Source organism: Lissotriton vulgaris, chromosome 7 (genome assembly GCF_964263255.1).
Source record: "Lissotriton vulgaris chromosome 7, aLisVul1.2, whole genome shotgun sequence".
Taxonomy (NCBI): Eukaryota; Metazoa; Chordata; class Amphibia; order Caudata; family Salamandridae; genus Lissotriton; species Lissotriton vulgaris.
The window spans coordinates 121,338,754-121,354,177 of record NC_141695.1 but is presented as its reverse complement, the minus strand read 5'-3'; positions in this window follow the sequence as shown (position 1 = coordinate 121,354,177).

Genomic DNA, 15,424 nt, shown 5'->3' with positions numbered 1-15,424 from the left:
AGATGTGGTGGTGGTGGATCTGGGGGATATGGTGGTGGTGGATGTGGTGGTGGATGCGGTGGTGGTGGATGCGGTGGTGGTGGATGTGGTGTTGGTGGATGTGGTGTTGGTGGATGTGGTGTTGGTGTTGGTGGATGTGGTGGTGGATGCGGTGGTGGTGGATGCGGTGGTGGTGGATGCGGTGGTGGTGGATGCGGTGGTGGTGGATGTGGTGGTGGATGTGTTGGATGTGGTGGTGGATGTGGTGGTGGATGTGGTGTTGGTGGATGCGGTGGTGGTGGTGGATGTGGTGGTGGTGGATGTGGTGGTGGATGTGGTGGTGGTGGATGTGGTGGTGGTGGATGCGGTGGTGGATGTGTTGGATGTGGTGGTGGACGTGGTGGTGGTGGATGTGGTGAAAGTGGTGGTAGATGTGGTGGTGGTGGTGGATGCGGTGGTGGTGGATGCGGTGGATGTGGATGCGGTGGATGTCATGGTGGATGTGGAGGTGATGCTGGATGTGGTGGTGGATGTGGTGGTGGATGTGGTGGTGATGGTGGATGTGGTGGTGGATGCGGTGGATGTGGTGGTGGTGGATGCGGTGGATGTGGTGGTGGTGGATGATGGGGTGGTGGTGGTGGATGGGGTGGTGGATGTAGTGGTGGTGGGTGTGGTGGATGTGGAGGAGGTGGGTGTGGTTAAAGTGTTGGTGGATGCGGTGGTGGTGGATGCGGTGGTGGTGGATGCGGTGGTGGAAGTGGTGGAGGACATGTTAGATGTGGTGGTGAATGTGGTGGTGGTGGATGTGTTGAAAGTGGTGGTGGATGTGGTGGTGGTGGTGGTGGATGTGGTGGTGGTGGTGGATGTGGTGGATGTGGTGGTGGATGCGGTGGTGGATGTCATGGTGGATGTGGAGGTGATGGTGGATGTGGTGGTGGATGTGGTGATGGTGGATGCAGTGGATGTGGTGGTGGTGGTGGATGCAGTGGTGGTGGTGGATGCAGTGGTGGTGGATGCAGTGGTGGTGGTGGTGGATGGGGTGGTGGTGGTGAATGGGGTGGTGGATGTAGTGGTGCTGGGTGTGGTGGGTGTGGTGGATGTGGTGGTGGTGGATGTGGTGGTGGATGTGGTGGTGTATGTGGTGGTGGTGGATGCGGCGGTGGATGTGGTGGTGGTGGTGGATGTGGTGTTGGTGGATGTGGTGGAAGTGGTGGTGGATGTGTTGGATGTGGTGGTGGATGTGGTGGTGGATGTGGTGGATGTGGTGGTGGGTGTGGATGTGGTGGTGGATGCGGTGGTGGATGCGGTGGTGGTGGATGCGGTGGTGGTGGAAGTGGTGGTGGATGTGTTGGATGTGGTGCTGGATGTGGTGGTGGGTGTGTTGGATGTGGTGGGTGTGTTGGATGTGGTGGTGGGTGTGGTGGAAGTGTTGGATGTGGTGGTGGATGTGGTGGTGGATGTGGTGGTGCGTGTGGTGGTGGATGTGGTGGTGGATGTGGATGTGGTGGTGGTGGTGGATGCGGTGTATGTGGATGTGGTGGTGGTGGTGGATGCGGTGTATGTGGATGCGGTGTATGTGGATGTGGTGGTGGATGTGGAGGTGGTGGTGATGGTGGATGTGGTGGATGTGGTGGTGGTGGATGTGGTGGTGGTGGATGCGGTGGTGGTGGATGCGGTGGTGGTGGATGTGGATGTGGTGGATGTGGATGTGGTGGATGTGGTGGTGGATGTGGCGGTGGATGTCATGGTAGATGTACAGGTGATGGTGGATGTGGTGGTGGATGTGGTGGATGTGGTGGTGGTGGATGCGGTGGTGATGGTGAATGCAGTGGTGGTGGATGGGGTGGTGGTGGATGGGGTGGTGGTGGGTGTGGTGGATGTGGTGGTGGTGGGTGTGGTTAAAGTGTTGGTGGATGTGGTGGTGGATGTGGTGGTGGATGTGGTGGTGTGTGTGGTGGTGTGTGTGGTGGTGTATGTGGTGGTGGTGGATGCGGTGGTGGATGCGGTGGTGGATGTGGTGGCGGTGGTGGATGTGGTTTTGGTGGATGCGGTGGTGGATGTGGTGGTGGTGGATGCGGTGGTGGATGTGGTGGTGGACATGTTAGATGTGGTGGTGGATGTGGTGGTGGATGTGGTGGTGGTGGATGTGGTGGTGGATGTGGTGGATGTGGTGGTGGATGTGGTGGTGGATGTGGATGTGGTGGTGGATGCAGTGGATGTGGATGTGGTGGATGTGGTGGTGGATGTGACGGTGGATGTCGAATTGATGGTGGATGTGGTGGTGGTGGTGGTGGATGCAGAGGATGTGGTGTTGGTGGATGCGTGGTGGTGGATGCGGTGGTGGTGGATGCGGTGGTGGTGGATGCTCTGGTGGTGGATGCGGTGGTGCTGGATGCGGTGGTGCTGGATGCGGTGGTGCTGGATGCGGTGGTGGTGGATGTGGATGTGGTGGATGTGGCGGTGGATGTGGCGGTGGATGTCATGGTGGATAAGCAGGTGATGGTGGATGTGGTGGTGGATGTGGTGGTGGATGTGGTGGTGGTGGATGCGGTGGTGATGGTGGATGCAGTGGTGGTGGATGGGGTGGTAGTGGTGGATGTCATGGTGGATGTGGAGGTGATGGTGGATGTGGTGGTGGATGTCATGGTGGATGTGGAGGTGATGGTGGGGATGGTGGTGGTGGATGCAGTGGATGTGGTGGTGGTGGATGCGGTGGTGGTGGTGGATGCAGTGGTGGTGGTGGATGGGGTGGTGGTGGTGGATGGGGTGGTGGATGTAGTGGTGGTGGGTGTGGTGGATGTAGTGGTGGTGGGTGTGGTGGATGTAGTGGTGGTGGGTGTGGTGGATGTAGTGGTGGTGGGTGAGGTGTTGGATGTGGTGGTGGTGGTGGTGGTGGATGTGGTGGTGGTGGTGGATGTGTTGGATGTGGTGGTAGATGTGGTGGTGGATGTGGTGGTGGTGGGTGTGGTGGTGGATGTGGTGGTGGATGTGGTGGTGGTGGTGGATGTGGTGGTGGTAGATGTGGATGTGGTGGATGTGGTGGTGGTGGATGCGGTGTATGTGGTGGATGTGGTGGTGGATGTGGCGGTAGATGTCATGGTGGATGTGGAGGTGATAGTGGAAGTGATGGTGGATGTGGTGGTGATGGTAGATGTGGTGGTGGATGCGGTGGATGTGGTGGTGGTGGATGCAGTGTTGATGGTGGATGCAGTGGTGGTGGATGTAGTGGTGGTGGGTGTGGTGGATGTAGTGGTGGTGGGTGTGGTTAAAGTGTTGGTGGATATGGTGGTGGTGGTGTAAGTGGTGGTGGTGGTGGATGTGGTGGTGGGGGTGGATGCGGTGGTGGATTTGGTGGTGGTGGATGTGGTGGTGGATGCAGTGGTGATGGTGGATGCAGTGGATGTGTTGGATGTGGTGGTGGATGTGGTGGTGGATGTGGATGTGTTGGTGGATGTGGTGTTGGATTACATTGAACCCGCATGCATTAAGTGCGGATTATACAATATAAAATAATGATTTATTTTGCGCTGACTCGCAACCTTAACCAGCCATGATCATTTAGAAATAAATAAGACTATCCACTTAGCTGTGTGAATACAGCACATTCTACAGCCGATTAATAAAAAGTCACCAACACAACTAAATAAAGAGCATGAAAAGACAAATATGAAAGCTGGTGAAAAAGAAAACACATTGCCCAAAAAATAGTGCTTCTGCAAACTGCATATATTGTGCAAAAAGAAACGGAGCATTACTGACAAAGACCAATAACTTACTTAACAATTATTTTAAGCTAAAGAAATCCATTGCAGCGCACGTTCAGTGACTAAAAATTGAAATCAAAGCAACCACATTCATCCATCAAAAGAACAGCTCAAGAAGGCTGTATGGTGGGCATCGTAAATAAAAAGTGCACTTTACACGGCAGGCCGGCCGTGAAACTGAAAGCACGGCTGGCCGGCTGTGAAAGCCTTTGATCTGGCAGGGGGTGGAGCGGCACCAAGCTGGGCAACAGATGGCTGGCAATTTGATGCTGTGCACGCGCATTTTAGGTCAATGCGCTTGCGCATTGACCTAAAAGCGCACGGGCACAGCACCAAATCGCCAGTCAGTTAAAGTTTGTTTAAAGCCCTATAGTCTCGCTTCTCTATCAATGCGCATGCGCATTGATAGGTCACGAGACCTAAAAAGGGGGCCAGTCAACCTTTACAAAAGGCCTTCTGCTGTTTTTCAACATGTTTTAGTAACATATTATCTATTTGAGCTAGAAACATAATTTTTTAAGTGTCAAAATCTCATATTATGTAGCAGATGATGGATTATGCAGCAAATACGGAAAATATATAAATATGCTTTTGGGCCTGCCAAATCACATAATTCCAGTGGCCCTGCTTATAGTCAGCTAATGCTTAAAGAAACTGCACCTACCATAATCCTTTGCAGCAGACTTCGTAATGTTTTTTAATGAATTTGACAACTGTAAAATAGAATCAACAGATTCTCTAATCACATTTGTAATTGTATAACTTTATGCATGCTGGTCATCAGTTTTTGCACATTGTGTTGGCTATAGTGTAAATGCCAAAGGAAAAGACTAAAGACCTGCTTCGTTCACTGGGAAGAGATATGTCCGATGCCATACGTCTGATCTGTTTAATATAAAGAAGTATGATAAAGGCAGTAGGACTGGCTTGATTATTGTAAAAGTATTTGTTAAAAGCAATAGGCCTATGTTCTTGTGCTGATAGTGATTTTTTTCATATGTTTTTTCAATGTCCATTGGTTAAATCCCTTTGGTCCCATATATGGTTTAAGCTAAATGATATTTTGAATTCGAATCACCCCTTCAATATTGTTCATATTTTTCTGGGTGTCTCTTCCCCCATTAGGAATGTTCCATGCAATGTGCGTAAATTTATAGATCTGTTCCTAGCTATTTCTTTGCAGGTAATCACAACGAACTGGAAGAATACCTCAAAAATCTCGTACAGTGCTTGGTGGAATCTGTTGTGTCATCATCATAGACTTGATCGTGCTTTTGCTACTACTGCTCCCCTTTTCATCAAAAAAGATCTGTTATGGCTACCTTTAACTAAGTTACTTTCTAGACATGTTCCCTAATTTTCACTTAAAATCTATGAATTGTCTGTTTTTCATTTTCTGCTCCCTCCCCTTCTCTCTCTTTTCCCTTATCTTTCTTCCCCCCCCCTCCTTTTCACATCACAAAATACCTTTAAAAAGCATCTACCCTTGGTATAATGCCTAGTACTCCCTTTTGGGGATTTTTGGTTCTACCATTATATTGTGTAATCTTTTGATCTATTTTCATTGCTTTTTGTATTGTAATGATGTTTTACTTGGTTTATCTGATTCAAGAAAGCTTTCTAAACTCAAAAAAAGCAATAGGCCTATTTTGGGGGATTGTTGTAATACTATGCTATAGCCCGTAGGCAGGCATTTACTTATAAAAGAATTTCATAGATTATCGTAGTAGGCAAGGGGTTTGGTGTTGGTGACTGACTCAGCCAAACTGTGGAGATTGAAGATTTGTGTAGTAAATGTCCTCTCCACTGTTCTTCTCTGGCTAGACTGTACTACGTTATCTATGACATCATAGAATGCCTGGGTGTCCCTCTAGCTCACTGTGCCTATTAATTACTGTGGCAGTTGGTCATCTCAGGCTGAGCTGCTAACAGCTGGCTCCTGGTGGGGTTTACCTTACAATCTTGACCTGCCTATCTAACCTGGAAGGAACCTGCAATAAAGGATCTTAACTTATCAAGTGGACTCTGCATCTTTCATTTACCACAATTTGCACTAAGATAATCCTTGTTAGATCTTCTTTTGAGGGATTTGAACATTTATTATTTAGGCAACTGTAGTTTTGTATATATTTGCAATTTTATTGATGGTTGCCTTGTAGGAAAGCTTACTAGCCTGCCGCGACTACAGTGATGAGCCAATGGAAAAAGCTATAGACCTGATTGGTTCATTTGGAAAAGTTATTTCATATGCACTAGGTCTGTGTTATCTCTAATGAAAAGTCCTGACACAGGCAGGTGACCGGATCCATTTATTATGAAACACATTAAAGGTTAAAGCCAATAGGCCTTCAAGGGTAGATCATTATTACACCCTGCTAAAGGCTGCACGTGCATTTTATCACATGCAATCTCACAGAATCGTTTTTAGGCAAGAATATGTGTGTTTAATACCCCTTTGGCAAACCTTAGTGGGACAAGATTTGCACTGTATTTCGTCTTCCGAGAATCTCTTCCCAAAGTCTGTCAGGCTTACTTTGACTTCCAGGATCTTGTAACTAAAAAACAATTCCTAGCAAAATAGGGTGTCAGTGGTGAACAGGGTTTCCACCTTTCTGAGAAAAATACCGGAAAGTATAGTGTAAGGGGTCATAAAACATTTCAAAAACTCCACGAAACCAAAATAAAGGAGAATGGAGAGAACTGTGAAGGAAAATTGCGAAAAAGGCTTGCGAAACAGAGACAAATTTAAGATAAGATGATTATAGCATTTAAAATTAATTCATGATTGTTGCATTATTTTGTATTAGAACCTTGGAATTTTTGGCTCTGCCCTGTATTCAGTGGAGCGGTTCATGGCTAACAGTGTCTGTTGCAGAACTTTTGCTGCAACATTCTAATGTTTGTCTATTTGTTTCTCCCTTTTTGAATGTAAAACATTCCACACCCGCTGGGTAAAACGTTCTTATGGCTGAGATACCCGCCACCCCCTCTCAACACAATCCCCGAAAGGAGGAAAACCGGAAACAGTTCTTAAAGTTTTTGGATGTGGGATGGAGTAACCATCCCGGCCGTATTTATTAAAACAAAAAATTAAAACATTAAACGTTTCATGTTATGTACAATTTCATTATCACATTGCGATGTTTGGCTAACCTTAACATATTCTCTAATACAGAGGTTCTCCTAGCCGAACTAGCATCCTACAAAACATTCTCTAGAAACACTGAAATTGTACATCCTAACGTTTAAGGGCCAACGGCAAGGTCATAACCGGTGTCAAGATCCCTAACCAGACTTACCCCTCCCACTTGGGAGGGGCGACAGCACAGAGGCTTACCTCAAGTGCAACTACTAACAATTTCCCTTGACTTGACGGGGGCACTTAAGACTCGACGCCATTTAAAGGTCGTTCGAAGACTTGTGTGTGGTATCTAGAAGGTATCGTGGACCTCCCCCCACCCCACACAACTTACCGCATCTGCCGTCGCAGATGACACTGGCCCCGGGAAATTCCCCAGGAGGGGGCTGTAACCCCTCCTACAAAGGAAGGGGCCTTGACCGCCTTTCCTTTACTTCCGGCGACCCGCCCTTAGACGGGACCGCCTCCCCACTGAGGGGCCAATGGCCACCTCTCCCGAGCGCTCCCATCCGTGTTGGGTGACGCCCACTCATAGGGATCTACCAATTAGTGCTCACCGATCATGACCTTACCGCCTACCAAAAAATAAATACGACAATTCTTACTCAAACCTATGAAAACATTGGTCGCTACGACCGAAAGAACATGCATAAAATGCAACACTACATCAAATCATTTTAATCATAACAACCTACACGATATTCACCATACTTTATTATGATCAACAACAAACTGATACTCTCACAGCCTGTAAACGAAATAGAAAGAACAAACTTATAAATTCACTTTATTGCACAACAACTTGCTGTCCTCAGGGGCTGGTGGGTGGGTCAAAATTGGCTCTTCGTTCCGTCCCGAGCTCACGTGTAGCGAGGAGGTGCAGCTTCGGAGCACAAGAACAAGAGGACGTCTTCTGGTCTTGCGTCTCTTTTTATCCATCTTCAGGGCGGGCGAAAACCCGCCCCTGCCTGCCCCTAGGGCGGGGCTGGCTACGTCGGTGTCTAGGCCAGCCCACTCTAGGGCGGGAAAAAGCGCGCCCCGGCTACGCCGCTTCGGGCATACCAGCCGAGGCGCGCCTCCCGCCCCAAAATGGCTTCCCGGGGGGATCGAGGCACTCCGCCATACGTTCGGGGGGACCGAGTGGTCGCCCCTTTCCATATGGCTGAGATACCCGCCACCCCCTCTCAACACAATCCCCGAAAGGAGGAAAACCGGAAACAGTTCTTAAAGTTTTTGGATGTGGGATGGAGTAACCATCCCGGCCGTATTTATTAAAACAAAAAATTAAAACATTAAACGTTTCATGTTATGTACAATTTCATTATCACATTGCGATGTTTGGCTAACCTTAACATATTCTCTAATACAGAGGTTCTCCTAGCCGAACTAGCATCCTACAAAACATTCTCTAGAAACACTGAAATTGTACATCCTAACGTTTAAGGGCCAACGGCAAGGTCATAACCGGTGTCAAGATCCCTAACCAGACTTACCCCTCCCACTTGGGAGGGGCGACAGCACAGAGGCTTACCTCAAGTGCAACTACTAACAATTTCCCTTGACTTGACGGGGGCACTTAAGACTCGACGCCATTTAAAGGTCGTTCGAAGACTTGTGTGTGGTATCTAGAAGGTATCGTGGACCTCCCCCCACCCCACACAACTTACCGCATCTGCCGTCGCAGATGACACTGGCCCCGGGAAATTCCCCAGGAGGGGGCTGTAACCCCTCCTACAAAGGAAGGGGCCTTGACCGCCTTTCCTTTACTTCCGGCGACCCGCCCTTAGACGGGACCGCCTCCCCACTGAGGGGCCAATGGCCACCTCTCCCGAGCGCTCCCATCCGTGTTGGGTGACGCCCACTCATAGGGATCTACCAATTAGTGCTCACCGATCATGACCTTACCGCCACAGGTCCGGATAGTTGACCGGCTATCCGGACCCCCCACAAAACTCCTACCTAAAGGTCATGTTTTAACGATTTTAACCAAGCTAGGAAGTCTCCTATGAGTAACTCATTCCCAACCCTCGACAAATGCACACCATCCCCCAAATACATACTGTCATCATTAATACAACTATGCGAGATCGAATGCAATGTCTTGGAACGGAACAACCTACTCACTTTGTTATTCAATTTTCTAACGGAATGATTCAAAGCAGGGATCGAGATAGCCCCCGCCACACTTTTCGTGGGATCATATGAGACCACGCAATTATGCACCCCGGAACTCTCCTTGCTAACCAACTTACCGTGGAAAGCATAGCCTCCAGGAGAAGTCGTCTACCGGTGGTGACCAAATCATTGCCCCCCAAATGCACTATGACTATGGACGGCGGTGACCTCATCCGCTCTAACAAACCCTCAAAAAACTTCTGAAACTGGTCAATACAGAGACCGCCCCTTCCGTAGAAGGACACTCTGTACCCGTATTCCCCAGGTACGTGAATCATGTCACCTGCTTTGAATACGTCTGCGGCCCGTCTCACGTATGAGTGGCCCACGACCCACACCTCCTTCCTCACAGCCGGTGACGTGCGACCGCTGGCCTGGTGTTGGGTCGACTGGACAGTCCGCCCTGCCGCGTAGGCTTGCGCAACTGAAAACAAACAAAAGACAAGAAGCGTGAGTACATGATTACAGCTTCACAACATGTGCAATCGCACGTACCTCTTATAACAATTGGAGGACCAGCGCCCCACACGTTTCACTTGTTCTACATTAAGACCCCTGGCTGTAGCTTCAGTGGCAGCCCCTATTCGAAAGGAATGGGTCCCAAATTCGCCCGGGTCCAAGCCCGCTGCGGCAATGGCCATTGCAAGCACCCGCTGAAACTGAAACCTCGTCAGCGGGGTGGCGTCTGCATGCCTCAACAATGTCCCCCCCCATGATGCCACTCTTCGTGCTAGGTAATCTTCTAAGCACTGTACCGGACACATGGATGACTCGGGGTTCCTGCGAATGATCGTACAGTCCCCTCTCCCATCTTGATCAGTCTTGGACCTGAGAAAGGAGACAATCATCGCATCACCCCTGATCTGAACATGCTCCCTGCACAAGCCCCCCGTCACATCCTGTTTGTTCCTTGCAACTAGCTCACTAACTCTCATAGCCCCGTGAAATGCCAGCGTAAATGCAGTCCGGAACAAACAGGTCTTGAAAGGGGACGAGCATGTGTTAGGGAGTGTGGCCAGTAACTGGGACAACCTGTCTAGACCTATCGGTCGTCTTACGTCTACTCTGCGACCCTCTAGGCGTTGCCACCCACGCAGCGCTTTCTGTACTGTGAAAGACGCTGTTGGGTCCAGGATGCCATGGGCCCTGGCAACAAAGGAAATGGCGGCACGATGCCTTTGGGCCGTAGCCACCGATTTCCCAGCCCTACGTAAGGACATCAGAAAAAGTACTACCCACTCTTCCTGACCCCAAAGTCCCCCTCTCTCTGCCCCCAAAAAGGCTAAATAGGCCTGGAACGCCCCTTCATATGCCTTCCTTGTCCTGGGTGCTAGACTCTCTCCCACGAGGTGACGAAGTTCGGGGCACCGAGAGACCAGAGAGCTTCGGGGAAGGGTGCCGGCTCCGGGTCCGCTGACGGAAGGAAACCCGAGAAAGCCTGCATGTGAAAACGAGACAGTGCATCAGCAGCCTGATTCATCACCCCTGGGACATGTTTTGCTCTGAATACCACGTTCAGTTGCATACACAGTAAGACAATTTCTTTGAGCAGCCTCAAAATCAATTTACAACGAGCTGCCTGACTATTGATGCATTCTACCACGGTCATATTGTCGGACCAGAACACAACAGAATGATCTCTGAACCCTTCTGGCCAGGTTCTCAGGGCCACCAGAATGGGAAATAGTTCAAGGAAAGCGATGTTACTCGTCAGCCCCTTCTCGTGCCACCATAGGGGCCACTTTTGTGCCGACCATTTTGTGCCGAAGATGGCGCCAAAACCTACGCTTCCTGCTGAATCTGTCCATAGCCCAAGCTCTTTGGAGGACACGGCTGGCTTGTTCCAGACGACTCGGCCATTGAAGCCCGCCAAGAATGCTAACCAAATCCGCATGTCCTGGCGGACCTCAGCCGATAACCTTGTGCGATGATGACCCTCCTTTAGGCCAACCATCGCTTGGGCAATTGAGCGGGAAAAAATGCGAGCCATTGGTATCACCCTCAAGGCAAAGTTCAACTTTCCCACTACTTGTTGCAACTGATGCAGTGTAACTTTGGATGCATTTAAACATACTTGGAGGGCTGCCCTGAATTTCGACACTTTGCTAGCTGGTAAACGGAAGCACCCCTCCCTTGAGTCCAACTCGATCCCCAAAAACTCGAGGCAAGTCGTGGGACCCATAGTTTTACCCGGTGCCAATGGCACGCCAAGATGACCCATCAACACACAGAATTCAGCTAAGGCCTGGGCACATTCGGGATTACCGGCGGGGCCAAGGAACAACAAGTCGTCAAGGTAGTGCATTACATTTCGAAAAACCCGTTCTCTTAGTGAACACCCATTGCAGGAAAGTACTGAATTGCTCAAAGTAAGCACATGATATAGAGCATCCCATTGGCATACACCTATCCATGTAAAACGACCCCTGGAACCCGAATCCCAGAAGACGCTGATCGTCTGGGTGTACCGGGAGCAACCGGAACGCTGACTCGATATCAGATTTCGCCATCAACGTCCCGTGCCCCAGGCGATTCAAGATGGCTACTGCCTCATCAAAAGATGCGTATCGCACCGAACAAACTTCTGGATCAATTGCGTCGTTCACCGAAAGACCATGTGGAGCAGACAGATTATGGATCAAACGAAACTCACCCGGGTCCTTCTTGGGGACCACCCCTAACGGAGAACAAACGAAATCCGGTACCGGGGGTACACTAAACGGGCCGGCGACCCGTCCCCGGCTAACCTCTTTCTGAATTTTCTCTTGAACTACAGACGTATGTTGTAACACGGAAAGTTGATTTTTGCACATCCCTACACCCTGAAAGTCCCCTACCGGGATGCAGAAACCATGTGTAAAACCGTTCCGCAGCACCCCGGCAGAAGCACGATCCGGGTATTCGCTGAGCCAGGGAATCATTGCCAAGGTATCAATCGGGGTTGGTAAAGGCGCCCCTCGGCCTAACTTAGACCTGTTTGGCGCCTCCCTTACCCCCATTCTCACTCGTTCTGGCTCTGCACGATGACTCAGGATGGGATGACCCACACGTACTACATTCGTGTTTGAATTTACACGATCCCGGAGGCCTGGTACATTTCCCCTTGTTGAAATTAAAACAGAAACCCTTTCTCCCTGTATTGCCTGCGGGCCTCGACTGGTCGTCGGTGCTCGTACTTGGTCGAAAGGGCGTCCCCACATTTTGGCGGGAGTAATCAACAACATTGCTCCCGACCAATGGCATTCTTAACATTCCCGATTCTTTCATTTTATCCCATGTTAAAGAATCGTAACAATCCCAAGTCAAACTCTTGTTATGTTCCTTTTCTTTCCTGAACAGATTGTCATAACAAAACCAATGGTTACCTTGATACGCTGTCGAGTAACCCATAATTCGTGATTGATAAACGGGAAACTCAGGAAGCAACTCGGGCCTACGTTCCCCCAAAATCGATGTGAAAATACCCCATGCATTGCCCCAGTTGCCAATGTTCTCATTTACCTTAAAGGCGGCCATTTTTGCGCGCCAAACACTCGGATGCATTAGGTCCTTCTGACTTTTTACATGCTCCACATCATAATGATCAACAAGCAAGGAAAAAATATTCACGTACTCCCCTGCCCAGATCTTTTCCTTTATAGCTAAAGGCACATGTTGTCCCAATCTCTCTCTACGAGAGGGTGCTGACTCGTCCCTTGCAATCGGCAATGGCCGCTTACCTGAACCGGATGCAGCTTCTGCCGCTTGCGGCTTGTCTATCCCCGCCAACGGCGCAGCCACTCTAGCTGCCTCTCTCTTCTCACGAAGCCCTTTTATCAGCGCCTGTGCCTCGGCAGCCGTGGCGCCATCACTACTATCCCCCAACCATGCTGCTAGCTGTGCTGCCAGCTCGGGGGGCATGTCTTCCTTGGATGTCGGGGTGACGACAACGGGGATTGGATTCCCCTCCATCGGTACTGGGGTCGGCGCCTCGAGCGGGGCAGAGGGAACCGGGACGTCTCCACCGGCTGGAACCCTTCTCGGCCTCTTAGGTCTCCCTCCAGCCGGCGCAGGGCCCGAACCCTCCTCCCCATCTCGCTCCGCCAACCGTTTCTTTATGTCGGACACCTCTTTGCAAAGGGCCCGCACCATCTGGTCGGTCGTCATTCTCTTTGAGCCTTTCTTGGGCATTTCTCCGAGGAAGTATCTAGAAGACAAAGAAAAAGATCAAAACGCTCAAAATTGGCTCTTCGTTCCGTCCCGAGCTCACGTGTAGCGAGGAGGTGCAGCTTCGGAGCACAAGAACAAGAGGACGTCTTCTGGTCTTGCGTCTCTTTTTATCCATCTTCAGGGCGGGCGAAAACCCGCCCCTGCCTGCCCCTAGGGTGGGGCTGGCTACGTCGGTGTCTAGGCCAGCCCACTCTAGGGCGGGAAAAAGCGCGCCCCGGCTACGCCGCTTCGGGCATACCAGCCGAGGCGCGCCTCCCGCCCCAAAATGGCTTCCCGGGGGGATCGAGGCACTCCGCCATACGTTCGGGGGGACCGAGTGGTCGCCCCTTTCCAAATAGCATTATAATGCATGTGTTTCTGTAATCCCTGTATGAATGCCAGTATCTAGTTTCTTTATAATCGGCAAGTTGTGATGCGCTCAATCGCCGATTACAAAGAAAGACGTCAGAACTCGACTATTATAAGTTAGTACAGCCACTGCTGACGTCACAATGCCTGTTGACAGAGCCAGCAGCCGAAGGTGAAAGGAAGGTCAGGTCACGGAGCAGTATTGAAGCAGCTGTTTAAAGCAAAGAAATCAGAACATTGGGTTTCTTTCTCTGCTCTATATTTAAAACTTACAATGAAAAGCAGATATAACTTGTTTATTTTAGCACTCATTAGCTAGTTAGAGAAACGCTAGAATCTTCGTGCTTGTTTCTACTCATTCCGAGTTAATACTTTTTTTTGTTTTAAAAAAAACGGACTTCTATTGAACTATTTATATCTGTTTGTAATAACTTGTCACACAAAAGGAAGGGGGGCGAGGCAAATCCGCTCTACTCTGGCCTGCCCAATCACAATTGTAAAACATAAGGAGGAGTAGCGAGTAGAAACTAGGAAGGGGACGTGCTCAGTAAAAATACTGCCCTCACTCATAATATTGTGACATGCTTCCTTATCGGGCTTGCTTCCATACACCCCCACACAGACCAACGCCTGGGGTGGAGCAAAAGGGAGGGAAAGACAATACAAACATAAAAAGAATAATATACAGATATATTTCTGGGATCTCAGAAACAAAAAGTGCAGTAAAAGTTAAAACCAGTACAGTGGTGTCTTCGATCAACAATTTATTCCTGGACCCACCAACTAGAGCTAAAAACCTGAAGGATGGTGGTGATAGGAAAGAATTAGGAGTTCCTTCACTCCTCCTTATATCTAAAGTGTCGACATGTTTCTGCTGTGTATCTGGTGCCCACAATGTTGTTGGGTCAAACCCGCAATCCTCTGCACCTATCTGATCCCAGTTATTTGTTTTTCATCTGTACCCGAAAAGTAGGTATCCCTGTAACCAATAGTTTCCAGATAGAGGTTCACCCTCAGTAACTCACATAGGTTAATCAAGTTTATATGTGATCATGCTAGAACTGGCGAGCAAATGGGAGAGACACCTGTAGTCAAACTTTCGTCAAGGGTGGTCCTGTGCCGGACCCTTTGTCCAGTTACACGCCGTGAAGTTTGCCCCTTCACAGCGGTAACTGGACTAAGCGTCCTGGAATAAATTGCTGAGCGAAGACACCACCGTACTAGTTTTAACCTTCAGTGCACTTTTTCTTTTAGTGATCCCAGAAATATATCTTTATATTATTCTTTTCATTTTTGTATTGTTTCCTCTTCCTTTTGCTCCACCCCAGGCGTTGGTCTGCGCTGGGTTGTATTGAAGCAAGCTCAATTTTGAAGCATGTCACAATATTGTGAGTGAGGGCAGTAGTTTCTCACTGAGCATGGGCCACCTTCCTAGTTTCTACTCGCCAGGCCTCTTTGTGTGTTGCTGTAATAAATAACTAACAAGTTTTTGATATGTTTAATTTTTCACTAGATGTTGAATTTTTATCCTTCATGTATGCAAACATGCGTGCTCTTTCATATGAAAGAGCTATGCACCATAGTTTCAAGTTTTTTGCGGGAAAGGTGACGGGTGATGCCATGTATTATATAGGATAAAGTAACCCCTAGCCTACATGATAAGGATAATGTCAGGGAATGTGCGTAACAGTGCGGCCACATCGATCCCCGAACTACAACTCCATGATGCCCGCATCCTGGGAGGGATATATATATATAAATTCACTGAAAAAAACATATGTTTCAGGGGTGTTATAGTTAGCTGGACATT